This window comes from Agelaius tricolor, unplaced genomic scaffold (assembly GCF_023055355.1).
Source record: "Agelaius tricolor isolate 1412-34295 unplaced genomic scaffold, bAgeTri1.0.p SCAF_8, whole genome shotgun sequence".
Taxonomy (NCBI): domain Eukaryota; kingdom Metazoa; phylum Chordata; class Aves; order Passeriformes; family Icteridae; genus Agelaius; species Agelaius tricolor.
Genome location: NW_027269268.1, coordinates 10,022,468 through 10,037,701, shown reverse-complemented (window position 1 = coordinate 10,037,701; position 15,234 = coordinate 10,022,468). Strand labels below are relative to the sequence as shown.

Genomic DNA, 15,234 nt, shown 5'->3' with positions numbered 1-15,234 from the left:
GAACTCAATAGCACAACAGTTTTGGCTTAGAGAAAGATAGTTGGGAATCCTCTCAGCCTTTTCCTGAAGAAAAGTTAATTTGGAAAGGGGACTGCTACTGAAGAACACTGGAAATTTTCAGCCAAATCTCACACTACAGCTGCTGATTTTTTAGAGCTGGTAATATTACCTGCTCCCAGTGATGCCAGGTCAGACCTGCAGGCTCAGTTTACCTGACTGGCTAAAGAGAGGAATGGACTCTACATCATGGCTGTGTCACAGCTCCCTTAGCAATCTGGAAAGCAGTCAAGGCTGATGAACATGAGCCACATCCCTTTCTCATTTCCCTTGGGTGGCTATGGGGCTGTTATTTATTTTCCTGGCAGCTGTATCAGGTATTGGGCAGCCCTGATGGTATTTTTCTAAATAAACCAAATGTGCAGTTCTTGGAAGTTTTTTAAAGGTCAAAGATAAGGCAGTGAATTCCCTGGAGACTGATAGCAGGGTCCTCACACAATATTTAACTGCAATGGCTCTTCAGAGGAAACAAGAGTTTGAAGAAAACATATGGAAGGACCACACTGTGTGTTGCTCTCTGTGCTTCACAGGACAGCTGGAGAGGCCAGGAAAGCTTCAATACACCAAATAAAGATATGTTGGAGAGGAATGAGGGACAGAAAAAAAAGAAGATGGTACCAAGAACTGCAATTGAAGGCCAAGAAACTCAAGGTGTTGGAAGAGCTCCTTTGGTTTAACACCTTGGGAAATACAGGCTGGTGTCAGTTCAGGCAAAAGGAAAAAGGAAGTTTTTTGGGGGAAGATGCTGTACATTTGTTTACATCCACAGAGAATGTATGAACAGACTTCACACTAATTTGTGCCCAGAAGACCTCCTCCAACACCCCTCTGGACACCCTACCAGCCAGGTGTCTTCAGCCTGGCTCCCCCATATTTGCCTATTCCTATGTCTTGCCTATTCTAGAAAAGCAGGGAAATGCTCAGCACAATCAGACATACAACTAAAAAAAAAAAACAAACCAAAAACCCAAACTCTCTGTTTTTAAATAGTTTTTGTAGTGTAGATTGATGAAATGATCTGTACTCCCCCCACACACCACCTTCTGACATGCATCCATTGCTTGACAAAGCAGGTAGTCACACACACTCCACATGAATGCACCCGTGGCCAGGTTGCCTTGGAAACCATCACTGCTACCTAATATTGTTATAATTGGCAAGAAAATATAGGTTTTCTCCAATGATTCGCAGCATGTTTCCATTTTACATAAATACAAGCTTTCCATCTGCAGTTTTCTGAAGGTTTACTTCACTTTTCCCCCAGAAATTTTAGAGACATTTTCTCCCCAGAAAAATTAAACTGTTGTTTGAATGTCAGAAACGGTTGTATCAGTACAGGGGGCCATACAGCAATTCCAGCTTCCCTGTGTCTGTCAAGAGGGACTTCTGTCATTCAGGAGAAGGAGCCCTGCAGTTCTCCCTGCTGCATTTAATTCTGTGCACAGCTCTGAAGTTAGAACAGGTCAGCCCAAATGCTCCCACACAACTCTGCTCAGGCTGCATGCTTTCCACACACCATCTACCTTATCCAGCAAAACTAGTGGAAACCCTGAGCAGATTTTACTGTATGATTATTTCCAGCACAGACCAGGGTTATTAAGGGATGTGCTCACCCAGCACAGAGCCTCAAGGGAGCGTTTGAAGAGGAACCTTAGATGCTCCCCTAAAGAAGGGTTGCATAAAAGTTACATGTGTCCACATTGCATGTACTTACCAGAAAGAGATAAATGAACTCTTGGTACTGTGGCACAGAGACCCCAAACCCTGTGCTTATTAGGAGATCAGCAGCCTGCAGCTACTCCTCTAGCCCAAAGTTCAGCTCGAGGCAGATGGAAACTGCAAATTCTGGTTGTCTGATGAGCAGTTTTGCCTGGGAAAGAGAAAGGGAAAAGCAGACATGATGGAGCACTCCATGCCAATGGGTTCAAAAAGAAATGTCTGGAGGTAGCAAGTGAAAAGGGCAAAATCTAAAGCGGCAACCCACAAATGAACTACCTGAAACACTTGATGGACATTGAACTGAATGCTTTAAGTCAGGCTGAAGAGACATTTTCCTTAGAAAAGGAGTGAACTATTTCCAGTTAGCCCAGACCAAATGCTGTACCTCTCCACAGTACCTACAATGCCTGATTTCACCATGATATAATCCTTTGAGTCTGAAGTCCCACAGCTCCTTAAAAATCTCCTCCAAAAGCAGTGTGGTCATCCACAGGCAAGTCCTGGGGTTGGTGTAGGCTCTTTCTTCAGCTGCAGGAACTACTCTGAGCACCCTTCCCTGGGCTGCTTCCTCAGCTGGGTGTGCAGCCCAAGCAGCAGCTGCCACGGCAAAGTCAAGGGGATTCTGATCCTGTCACCCTGCTCTGGAAAAACATAGTGAACCCATCTTTAGCTGATACCAAGCTACATAAGAGAAGGACTTCTGATAAAAGTAAAGCAACATAAATCTCTGAAATATGACTTTAGATTGCCAGGTTAAAACTGTAGTAAATCAGCTGTAGCAAGATCAGAAACTATGGGCTTTCCATGTATTTTGGGGGGAAAAACAAGAGTTTCTTTCCTGTGCTTGTGTGGTACAGCTGTTCTTTGGCTTTAGTTACAGTCTCAAAAAGATCTCTTGAAACAGAAATGAGGTTTTTTAAATGTAAAAGCATTGACTCATATTTTAGCAAAAGTAAAAAGCTCAAGCCAATTCATTTCAACATTTTTAAAATTACATCTGCATGGTTTTTGGAGTACATGTTTCCAGCAAATGTGTGCTTTAGTCAAATGCAATTAAATGTTGATGCAAGGCATTGATGGCTTTTTTTCCTATCTGCACCATGTCAGGAGAGTTCAGGGGATGCAGTAATTACCTTAACTCTGTTCAAAAGAGCTGCAGAGTTCTTTCCAAAAAGAACCCAAAGACCAATTTTTTTAAATGCTCAACATACACATTTAGAATCCTATTTTTCAAAGGATCTCAGGGAGAGGTGGCAAAATGAAAGTTAGGTTTTGAAAAGGACTCAAAACTGTCAGCAAGATACTCAGTTTCCAGTATTTCACTCTTCAAAACACCTGGATATTTGACTTCCAGATCAGCATTGGCAAATTTGGCAAGTCTGCCTTGAAAACTTTGGTTTTGGTCCATCAGAGTTGCTTCAGTACAAAATCAGCTGCATTTGAGAACATGAGAAGCTTAGCAAGAAAGACAGATGGCAAAATGCACAAAATAAAAGTTAATAACTCACTAGGTGTCACTTCATCCTTTCTAAATATCAGACTATTTATTAGGGTGTCTGCCTAACACTTCAAACCCAGCATCACATATCAATGCATGAGCTATTCTTGCAAGTGCTCTGAAGTATAGTGAGCCCACTCAAGTTGAAAGAAAAGCAGTCTAAAAGTAAAATCATGTAAAACTTGCACTTTTCCTGGCACAACACCTCTTTTGCCCATCCTCTTTTAATTTTGATGTGTTTCCAAGATTCCCAACTTTGCAAGCAGAAAAAAACCCCAAAAGGTAAAATGCCAGAGGTGAGAGTTCTCCAAAGAACCCAGGCTTATGAGACTGGAAATTAAATTCTTCTGTGGTTGGGCTTTTTAGAGAGAAGGGCCTTTAAATCAAACTCTTCTTTAACACAGACCAGCAGGAGTTGAACTAAAACCTTATTTTCTAACCCTAATAGGCTTTTTTAGCAGCATCTCATCCAAGTAGAGAGTCCTACAACATTTCAAAACATTTTGTGCCATCTTATAATTTCAATTTTTAAGACTGGAACAGCACAGTTGTGTTCACCTGCAAGACTTCTAGACTTACAGATTTTACAAAATTTGTCTGGAGTTCCTTGCACTGTGGAAATGAGATGGCTTTACTGTAATCTCAGACACAGGCCTTAACATTCTTATTGATTTGAAGTACTGATGATGTGGCCTTGTAAACCTGAAAGAAATTATGATAGTTGGGTTGTATTTTCTCTCACTGAAAATGTCAATGCTTAACTTACTAGTGAATTTCTCTTACACTTCTATCACTTTGCTTGGAGCTGCTGTATTGTTGTTTAGAGGCATGGAATTTCTCTTCCTTCAAGTTTTCCCTCTACTCTACCTTTCTGATCAGAGCAAAATGCTGCACAGATGATACACAGCAGAAGGAAAACATTCTGATGGGCCAGCTATTTCCTTAAACAATATTGTTCTAGGAAATGTGCCAGTTTAGGTAGAAGAGAAATCATCTGACATGGAGTAAAATACTGAGATTTTTACTACTGCCTTTTTTTGGGTGTCAAAAAAGAGAACTATTTCATTCCCACTTTTATATGACAGTCATTTTGAGTCCTGCATCTCATAATATACACAAGATATTTTCATTTATTGTTCTCCTTCGACCCAATAATCACATCAATGATTCCACTGTAGCTGCTTTACTAACCTGCACCTAAAGTTGTACTCAGCAAACAAAAAGAGCCATGCCAGTGAGATGGCACATGGGAAGCAGGACATTGACCTGTTGTAAACAGCTAGAAAAATGTCATATTACACTCACAAGTACCGTGACAGCGATTATTTCACAGAACTGTGAAAATACAAAGGTGCAATGCACACTCTTCCTCCCCTTCCCCTTTTTTTGTAGCAAGAGCTATGGCGCTGCTAACCTGGGCTGGCTGTGGGTTGCAGCGATTTCAGCAGGGAAGCAGCGCCTGGCTGCAGCAGGTTCTGCCTGATGGGAAGCAGAGGAAGGTTTGATACTCAGCAGATGGCACAGATGGGCACCCTGCCAGCCCAGGGGCACTACCTGGTGGCACTACGGGATCTCTTGCTGCCTTTATTAACGAGCTGGTGGCAAGAGACAGCTTTGTTTTACTCGCCTTTGTCTTCCCCCTTTATGTGATTTTGCTTTTGGCCACCAGACAACAGCAGTGCTCTCTCTACTCCAGAGCATGCAAGATTCAGCAATAAAAGGAGCCCAGGAAAAAAAAAAACCAAAAAGAAGCCAAAAAAGAAGAAGAGGAGGAATCGGTTGTTTTTCTATAACAACCGGTCAGCTCCAACCTCGCAGCCTCCCATGACTGCTAATAACTCTGTTTACTCAGAGCCAGACCACAGTGGGGCTTTTGGACCACAAGCCAGGCTGGCACTGTGTGAGTGTGTAAAGAAGCAGCATTTATCATTGTCATGATTTTGTTTCTTTCCCCCACACTCGTAAGAGTTGATAACAAGGAACTCAGAGGCAGCACAGCTGGCTTGAGAGATGTCTCTGCATGAGCAAAGGAATGGCTCTGTTCCAAGAGCAGGCACAACTTATTTCTCCCAATCTATGAATAAGTGCCATGGTAATGGAAAAACAGCATTTACCCTTGCATCTTCTCCCTTTGTTCTGTCTCAGGACTTTGCCTTCCCCTGTGTTCCACGACACTGATCTGGAGCACATTCTCAGGAGAGTATGGTCTGAATGGCAGAGCAGTAGGTGGGTTTTTTTGGGTTACTTTTCCATCTATAAATTTATTAAAAAAGTCCTTATAGATTTCTTGGGTAAGTCTGATATGAGTTTTAGAGAAGACAACTGACATCCATCACCCCTAGACTGAACATGTGGAGAAAAATTGAGTAAATATTTTCTCCTCCCCACTGGTGTGGTTCAATGTAGCATTTTTCTCTACCCTTTTTGTCAGCCATAATGTAGGACACCAACAAAACTACCTTCTTCTCCAATACAGCTCAGCAAGAGTAAATCTTTTCTCTTGGGAAGGTTTGCAGCAAAGCAATAGAGAATTTTAGGGCAAGTCTAAGCTAAATTGACTCAAGCTGCCTCAGAGACATTTACCTAAATCACCCTTCTTGTAGTACAGGCACAACTATCCTTCATTTTCACAAACACTAAAAAGAAAACAGGATCTTTGAATTCATTTCTTCACAAATAAAGAGATGTTGGAAAAAAAAACTTAACCACTTGAAAAATACTTTCCTAGTGCTATAATTCAAAATAACAATGAAAGAAAGGAAGATGAAAGAAAAAAAAGAAGGGTTTTATATTAAATTGCATTAACCATTAATCTAATAATCAGCCAATTGAATTTCTGTGTGAATAAACCCTGCTATATAGTGCTACCCGACATGCAGTAGCTTAATATTTTGTAGTAACTGGTTCTTTGCCCTCTCATTATAAAATAAAGCATATGGTATTTTAATCTAAAGGATAACGTCAAGTTTGATAACATGAGGTAATTAGTAGCTGTGTTCTAGTACTGTGAGAGCATCACTCAGGTTTCCTCTCTTGATGAAAAGTAAATTCTTTTTGTCACATAAGAAATACTCATTGCTTCAAGACTTTCATGACAAAAATGATACAGACATTGAGTCAGAGGCATGAAAGATTATTCATGTTCAACTTTGAAATTGGGCACATCCAAAATATTATCTTTCAATTTGCTTTTCTTTTGATCCACTAGGCTTGAGTGGAGACAAGAGAGGAAATTAAGTCAAAGACAATTCCCTTCCAATTAAACTCTTGCAGAGACAGAAGGATTAACCCTCTCCCCTGTTCTAGGCAGGCTGCAGCTCCTGAGGGAAACACTGAGAAGTGGAAAATAGCACACACAGGCTCATGGGGAGAGGGGTTTCTCCCATGGCTGTGGCTCTAATCATGACTGCTGGATGCAGGTCACCAGTGATGAATTCCTCTGGAGCAGCATGGAATATTCCTTGCCCTGGCATACAACCCACTTGGTGTTTGAAATGCCCCTCACATACAGCAGCAGGATGTGGAAAGTCATTCCAGAGCTCAGAAATTGTGGGCTTTACCCTGAGCTTTTCTGAAGGGGGAATTAGGGAAGGGGAAAGGAACCACTTCAGTTGTGTCCCTTTGGGTGGGAGCTTTTGGAGCATCTGCCAGTGCCAGCGGGCTGGGGGGCAAGGGACTCTGGGCCTTGCCTTCATCCCCTCTCCAGCATCCAGCCTTGATACATTTTTTATTACCTGATTTAATTTTGGGACTTGAAGATGGGGGCAATTTGTTGACAGAGACATCTGTGCAGTGTGTGACACGGGCATCTTTTGCACAATAATACATGGTCTGCTGCTAGAGCAAGAAGGCGTTAAGCTGTCTACGCAGCTGATGCATGGTAGGATTTAAAACTGTCAGCAGTAAAACCCACATCATTCACATCTCTATGTGCATTAGGATTTAAATATGGATGCCAAAAATGAAAATGCAGCCTACTGAAGAAAGGAAGATCACATTTCCTAATATAGATAAATTTTCCCATTTCTGGAAGAAATTGAGAGAATTAGCAGCACCTGCAAAGGCAGAAAACAAGAAAAGTAAAAGAATCATGGATAATTAATACTCAAAAGGCAAAGAAATCTTTCATAGAAAACATAATGGGCCAGAAATTCAGCTGTTGTACATTTGCTGATTTACATCAGCTGAGGAGTGTGTTCCAGCAGGATTTAACATTCTTCTTATGTTACCTGGGAGAGAAATGATCCAAAATACAGAGAGAACTTAACATGCATTATCTGCCATCTTTTGTTGATTAATAATTTCAGATATTGGCACTATTATTTAATATAGACAATCATTACACACTAAATTTAAATACAACAAAAAATTAAATGCAGCAAAGCATTACTTAAGCATAATCTCTTAAAACCTAAGTAAATGAAGCAAATAAATTTTACAGGTCATTTAGGGGAGCTGAAGTTGTAAGAATGAAATTACCAAATTATCTGCTTCTAGGATAGCTACTGGACAGGGCAGAGATAGAGGCAGAGCTTCCAATTTTGCTCTCACACACTACCCTGAATGTGCATATTCTGCTGGGGTGAGATCAGCCTATTATGCGCTTACTCTTTATGTGGAACAGTACGTTTCTGGCCCTGGTTTCCTAAGAGTGTGTGTTTGCATGGCTGCACTGTGCCCATCTGAAAGGTTCCTCTTACCAGCATTTGAGTTGCTTGCCTGGTTTCAACTGAGTTGGAAGGGAGGGTAGAAATCTCTCAGATGAATTGGAGCAAACTGTGAAAATCAGGGCTGAGTAGAAAAGTTTAGCAATTCCCCATGTCCTGTGCCCTGCCAAGCAACTGGGCAGCCACTGGGCAGCTTAGCCCAAGCCTCAAAATGTGCCATCTCCTTCCCAGGGAACCACTTGCAGAAAGATGGAATTAGGAACAGAAAACTGAGGATGGTTTTCTGAGGACAAAAAATATGTAGGGAGATGAGGAACAGGTGGAGCAAGTGGCAGGAGGAGAATGAGAGATCATGAGGAGGATCCTCTTTAGCACTGAGAAAGCATAAGAGCCTGGCAAATAAAGAAACTAGGGGGTGAGGTTTTGAGGAAAACATCAAAATAAGTGGGAGCATTCTTTATGCCATCTTCCTTAGCAGAACAATTGTCTGCAAATAACACACCCACAGGATGGTGGATTTTACTTGGCTTATCCAAACTTCAGTGCCATGATAACTGCTGGAAAATTAGCCCCCAGCCTTGCATCCCTTCCCAACTGAGAAAAAGCCACAGCTTACCCACCACAGAAGGTTTTCCCTTCTCTACAACAAAGGAAAATGCTTGACATTAAGAAATGTAAAGTCCTGGATCAATCTTACAACAGATTGCAATGCATGTACACACACCAAGAGGTGTAAATACAATGTATTAAACACATTTTCCTGCTTTCTGACCTGAACTGTGAAGATCCATTTGAATCTAAGAAATATTGAGCTCTGGCCAGAGGAAGAAGTGGATTTATACTTACCCCCCAGTGCAATGCCAAAGGTTTTGGGAGAGACTAAGCAGTTGTCAGACTTTCTTGTTCTCCATCAAGCATGCCAGACACAAACAAACACCATTGCAGATATTCAGAGAGGTTTACAGCAGGTTTGAAAAACTCAGAAGGTACCTGGGATCTAATTCCTGTACACAAAGCAATGCCTGCCTTAGCCAGCAGGGAAAGCTGAATGTAAAACTAATTAGGGATAATATAAAATAGCTTCTACCTGTGAACAGCAGGAAAATATGTACTGCAAGTAAAGCTGCACGACTAATTGATTCTCGAGGTTTGTTGGCAGTCTGAAAACCAAACACTCCCAACAGGTAGGAGTTTGAGTTCAACAGAGCTAATGTATGCTATGACCCAAGAAGCTCCACAATGTGCCTTCCCCAAAGTATAACACAGCATGAATTTGGAAGGCCTTCCCTCAGCAGGGCAGTTGTTTTCCATCTGGACACCTATTTTCATGAAATTCACAGGAGCACGTGGGGGACGCTTGGGTTGCATCCAGGCACTGGGTTTAATTGTAATTAAGTGGGGACAGACACGAGCGCACAAGCACACAGATGTGTGACAAGAGGGGGCAACAAATGCCACTCTCTCTCTCTCTGGATCCAGACTGTATTTTTTATAGGAGGAGACAAAACCAGACCACTATTTTGTCAGCCAGTCACAGATATTTAGCTTGTGCACTCCACACTGCTATGGAGTATTTGGGCAAGAAATCTCTTCCCCATTCATCCATGTGAAAATGTATCTCTTAAAATAGGGTGGGAATTACCTTAAGAAAAGAACTATCCCAACTCTACCCTATTAGACCCCCTTTGTATCTCCCAAACAGTATTGCTCCCCAGAAGGATAAATGAAGGAGTTAGGTGGAGAGAAAATTGGGAATCATTGCCTCTAAGCATTCAACAAACCATCAGTGAATAATAAGCAGGTCCCTTTCCCTTCCCAGCAGAGCAGCTGTGGATGCTGACAGACAGCAAGCTGATTGTGTCAACATATTCTGGGAAAATTTCCCAAATACTGGGCTGCTCTGGTGGTCTAGCAGTGAGAAAAACAAAAACCAAAACAAAACAAAAAACAAACAAAAGCCTCCAAAAAACCACAACAACAAAAAAACCAAAACCAACAAAAAACCCGAACCAAAATGACAACAACAAAAAACTCCAACAAACAGCAAACTAAGAAGAAATAAAGACAACCCTTTTCAAAAATAGAGACAGTGAGGGGAAACAGGACTTCTCTTTTCTCTCCAAGAAGCACTATAAAATAGCCCTTCTGTTCATTTATCATAGTACATGCAGAGCTGCTTCCTAAAACATCTCATCACCAGTTAGCACAGCATTTGTTGTAACAGCAAATTTCCACAGCAAGGCAATGTAGCAAGAGCTGTTGAGACAGACACACACATAAACACAAAAATACAAAACACTCTGATTTGCTCATTACAGGAGAAAGCTGCAGCTCAGGCAGCTGTCAGACAGTGACCAGTGTTCAGCTGCTCTTGTCCAAACTGCAAACTTGCATGACAAAGCACTCAAGAACCCTCTTTTGGGACAATTCCTGCTCAGAGCTGATAAGATGTCACCAGTTCTGCAGCTACCCAGGGATTTTGCCAGGGAAAGATGCAGACTTATATAAGTTTTAGGGCAGCAATTCTTTTTGTCTTGCTATACAAATTTCCAATATCTAATGTAACCACAGTCTAATGTAAGAATGAATTACTTTCTCCCTCGGAACAAAAGGCCTTGGTTCAAAAATCAATAGCCTGGATTGCTCTGAACATCTCTGCTTGTAAGAACAGGGTCACTTCCATTTCAGTAAGTATGCAAGATACATGCAAATACCTTCTCTTAAACCTGATGATCTTTGCAGAGAGAGAAGGGTGTGTGCTTCTTAGAGACACAAAACCTACCTATTGTTTATTTCCAGGACTGAGAAAGAATTTGAGCAGCTAATTCACAGAACTAAGCCATTACAGCTCTGACACTTCCACCCAAGACATGGAAGAGCATAACCTCTGACCATGCCTGAGGGCACAGCATAAAAGCACGTGTAAGAGGTGGGGTTTTTAACCAGAATAGCCTAAAATGAACAGTTAGCCATTAGCCTTTATGTATGCAGAATGTTTATTTCCCAAGCAGGTTCAAACCCATGAAAAAAAAAAGAAAGACATCTTTGTCCTCAGTAGGGTGGAAAAGAAAGGCTGAACAGTAGAGGAAAAAAGGTTGGTGGCAAGGGACCTTGGGATGCTGCACAGCTGCTGCAACTTTCTTCTTTTCCAGTGTGAAATGTCATGACACACTCGGGAGCCTCGTTCAGCCATCAATATTAATAAATCCCAGAAACTACCAACTTGCTTTTGAGAGCTGATTTTTATATACAGTACAACTGCAGCAGACTATAAGACAAGCTCAATACCAAACTAATGAGAAATGAGATGAAGTTAATACACTGTAAGCCTTGGCTAAATCTGTTTGTCCTATTTATTCATTGCCTTGTTGATCTGGAACCTCTAAATAAGAAATCTGGCCTGTTCACCATTATTGCTTATCTAATCCTCTGAAGTCTATGAATAATGAGACAAAAATATCTGTGCCCATTGTAGAGAGAAGAAATATTAATAGAGATGAAATATTCCATCTAGAGCAGGCACTTGTAGAACAAATATCCCCACTTCTCCTCCATTAGCAAATGTAAAAAAAAAAAAAACAAACCAAAAAAACCTCCCTCTTAAAAATTGAAAGGACAGCAAATACAAATGCCAGAAAGCACCAAACTGATCATTTCTTAACTTGAGACAAAAAATATTATCATTTATTTAAGGATACTTTGGCTGATGGGAGCTGCTTGGCAATTCCCATAGCCAGCCCACAGCTTGGACAGTGAGATATGGATCTGGGATGGCTCTTCCTTGTTCAGTATCTGCCATCTTCATGTGTATAGCTGAATTTATCCTTGGCACAAATCTGCCTAGTGAGCCAACCCTTTAATGCCTGTTTCAAAAGGAGGAAACATAAACCAAGAGTGATGAAGTGTCTTGCTGGTATTACAGGAAAAAAAAAACTTCACACAGGAAAGATGTTGAGGGAACTACTCTTATTTCACTAGCTTGCTAGGGAGAAAAATTAAATACACATATATTAACTCAGTAGCTTTTTAGGTGAAATTCTTAGGTGAAAATTTTCCAGGAGAGCACCTGGGCAGTAATGAAAATAGCAAAAATTTGGGCTTGAATCAATGATCCTTACAACTATAACACACTGTAAATGAAAGTTTAGCTAATTCTATGTCCTGTCTAACCCTGGCTCCATATACTTTTATATGGTGTGAAGTTTGGTCTGGAAAACTCTCATTTACACACTTAATAACGTCTAAAAGTGAGCCTGAAGAACTGACAATATTTTAGCTAGCAAAGACTATAAACCCCATCATTAGAGATTGCCAAAGTAAAGCAGCCTCAGGTTGACAAAAATGTTTTGTTCTGCTTGAAAGGAAAGTCTATTCTACTGGTCATCGGAGCACCTTTTACTTTGCTTGCAAAAATGTATTGTTTCCCTCCAGCAAAGATCCAATGCTCCTCAGTGATGATTAAAGTTGCAAAGAAAAGTTATCTTCTTCCTCTGGGCTAAGAATAAGCTGCAGGAGAAACAGACAACAAACACCCTGTGAGAAAGGGAGGAGAGAACTGCTGTAAGAGTCTGAGGAACCTGGTGATGTATTCATCTGGAAAGTCTCCATCTGTGCTCTTCTTCAGCTTGCCCCACCTCATACATGGCTCAGCAATCTTCAGAAGGCTGGCATGAAGTAAAATGGAGAAATCTCTTGTGAGAAAGGGGCTTAGGTTGGGGCAGGGGAGTTGGAGGAGAAGAGAAGACCTCCAGGGAAAAAGAAAGAGGCCAAATGACCAAATGATTCTCAAGATGGAGACGGAGTCTGAAGATGCAGTCTTTTATCTCACTGAAAGGCAACACACAGAGGGCACTGCCCACCTTTCTAGGGCCCAAGCTTAGGCTCTTTTCACCCCTGTATTCTTCTAGCCAAGTGAGGAATCCAGCAGATATTGCTGTACCTGACCCTGAATAAAGCTGCTCTGCTGGGTGTGCCAATGGAACAGCTCCCATGAGGCTCAATTAATACATACAGATACCTCAATTCAGGAATGCCCCTCTGTAGAAATTGAACCGCAGCCATAAGCTTGTTCTAGGTGCTCAGGAGGGCCAGAGAGAGGCTTGACTAAGCTGCAATATGCTAACACATTGCTTAATTCTTTCTTCTAGCACCAGCTGGGAACCTTCCTGAATGCAGGGGCTCTTCAGCTGCATCTTTTGCTGTAGCTCCCACTGCCTTCATGTTTTTGGAGAGAGTGTACTTCTCTTTCTCGGGCTGAAGTGTCTCAAGGTACCATCAGAGAAAAGGGCTGCCCTGCAATTCTCTCCAGCCTAATCAAACTAGTGCAAATGCCAGAGTAGGAGAACATTTTGTAGGCTGAAATACTCAAAGGAGACAGTGGTCTGAAGATAGAAAGAGCTGCTTACCAAATCTGCCTTTCTGAGATGGGTCATCTTGCACTGAGGAACAAAGTTTGCAGCTTCACTTTTTTTCCCTTGTGCATCAGGGCATTTCCCTTTTTAAGTAGTCTCTGCTCTTTCTCTTCTTGGACAGATGCATGTGTTTCCCACCTCTCTCAAAGGAAGGGATGCAACAGGAGAAAGTTGCAATCATTGAAATCCCACCTGCAAAGAGTGTAACACCCAGTACCATGCTGTGCAAGCCCAGCAGAGAGAAATGAGACTGTCTGTCATGAAGCCACAGAGTGTTTGAGCCCTATTCCATTCAGACTGCTGATAAAAGCAAACCCAGCTGGGATCAGGCTGTCACAGGAAAAGGCCAGTCTTTTAACTTGGATATTTAAGCTAGGTTTAAAATAAACATGCAGCCTGCCTCAATTCTTTCAGAGGAGAGATAAGGGTAGGGCAATGAATAACTGACTTCTTCTCTTTACCTGCCATTAAATTATGTGACAAAGGGAAGAGTCAGAGGACTAAGCAGATTTGCAACCTGGAGCAGATTGGGTTCAGAAGCACCAAAATGATTTGGGACTGAAAACACCCTTTGTAAGTCCAGTCTCCTCAGAGAGAAAAGGAAGGGGGCACTCTTTGTCCTACAGTCAAGTTCAAGTGTTTTTTCTGTGCTTCAGTCTGCAGCCAGAGATCAAGGAGTTGGATAGGTCTCCTAAGGAGCTGTGTGTTAAGGACTGTGTGCCAGAGGCTCTGAAAACCTCCACACTGAAACTGTCAGCTTCTCTGCAGCTGGAAGTGCTGCACCTCATGTGACAAAAAGCTAAGCAATACTGAAGCAATTAAACAAGCTGCCCCAATACACAAGCCTTGCAAAGAGGCATCCCTTCAGGCATCCCAGGACCTCCCTCATCTCTTGCCACCCCACAGAATTGTCTTTGTGCTCCACCCTGGACCTCTCTGTTGCAGCCAAAGCCTGTTGCACAGGCAGGTGGCAAACAAAAGTATCCATCCTGTTGATATATAGGCAGATCTGAAGGTTTTAAGAAACACCCTTAGGGCAAACCAGATGTTTCTTACTACCTGGCTTAAACACCACTGGAGTGTGGAACGAAACCAGCTCTTTGCTAGACAACTTCAAGTCCAGAGCTGACATTTTTGAATGCTAACCAAACAACCAGCAGCACTCAGACTAGTCAATAAAAAGCATTACTAAAAGTTGCTTTTCTCCCCTAAGCCAAGTGGAAAAAAACAGTGCCACAGAGTTGCTGCTGATATATTTAGCAGTGAGTATCATCTCAATAAACACAATCCTTTCCCAATTAAGAAACACAGTCCCCAGTGAGGCTCAGCACAGATCTCGTGGAGCCACAGTGTGCATTGGTATGAGCCAAGTGCTGGTCAGGTGTCACATCAAGCCAACTGCTACACCCAGCAGTCTCTCAGTGCCCCCAACAAAAATTCCAGCATTAAACTAATTAGCAGTATGCTCTTGCTTTTATACATCCCCTGCAACCAGCAGGATAAAAGATAAATAAGTTGTTAGCCTCTCCTAAAGGCTTCCAGACTATTTATTTATAGACTCATTTATAGGTGCCCTTCACAGAAGCATCTGACCTTTTCATAATGATTACTGAACCTCTCCCATAAAGTCTGTGCATAATGAGACAGCATTATAGTGCCCATTTTAAAGAGATGAGAACATGGACTGAAAGCAAGTAAATGAAATGATTTGGTTGTGGATGCAAGCTGTTCCACAGACACATGCCAAACAAAGACACTAATGCTCCACCATCTCCTTTCAAAGCCACTCAAACTGCTCTAGTGCTGCTGGAAGAATTTTGTAAGGCTCCAACAGCTGCAGATCAGCACTGGACCCAACAAAGGCACAAGTATGATGCTCACA

General features: G+C 41.9%; 1 long non-coding RNA gene across 1 annotated transcript in view; it reads right to left on the bottom strand.

The window, feature by feature from the left end:
* Positions 1-15,234, bottom strand: part of LOC139592133 (uncharacterized) — a 343,580-nt gene that overhangs the window by 286,470 nt on the left and 41,876 nt on the right. The window contains exons 4-5 of the long non-coding RNA XR_011679906.1: positions 2,175-2,417; positions 1,772-1,927 (exon numbers count right to left, since the gene is read on the bottom strand). This is a non-coding gene — a long non-coding RNA (uncharacterized lncRNA). The remainder of the gene's footprint in view (positions 1-1,771; positions 1,928-2,174; positions 2,418-15,234) is intronic.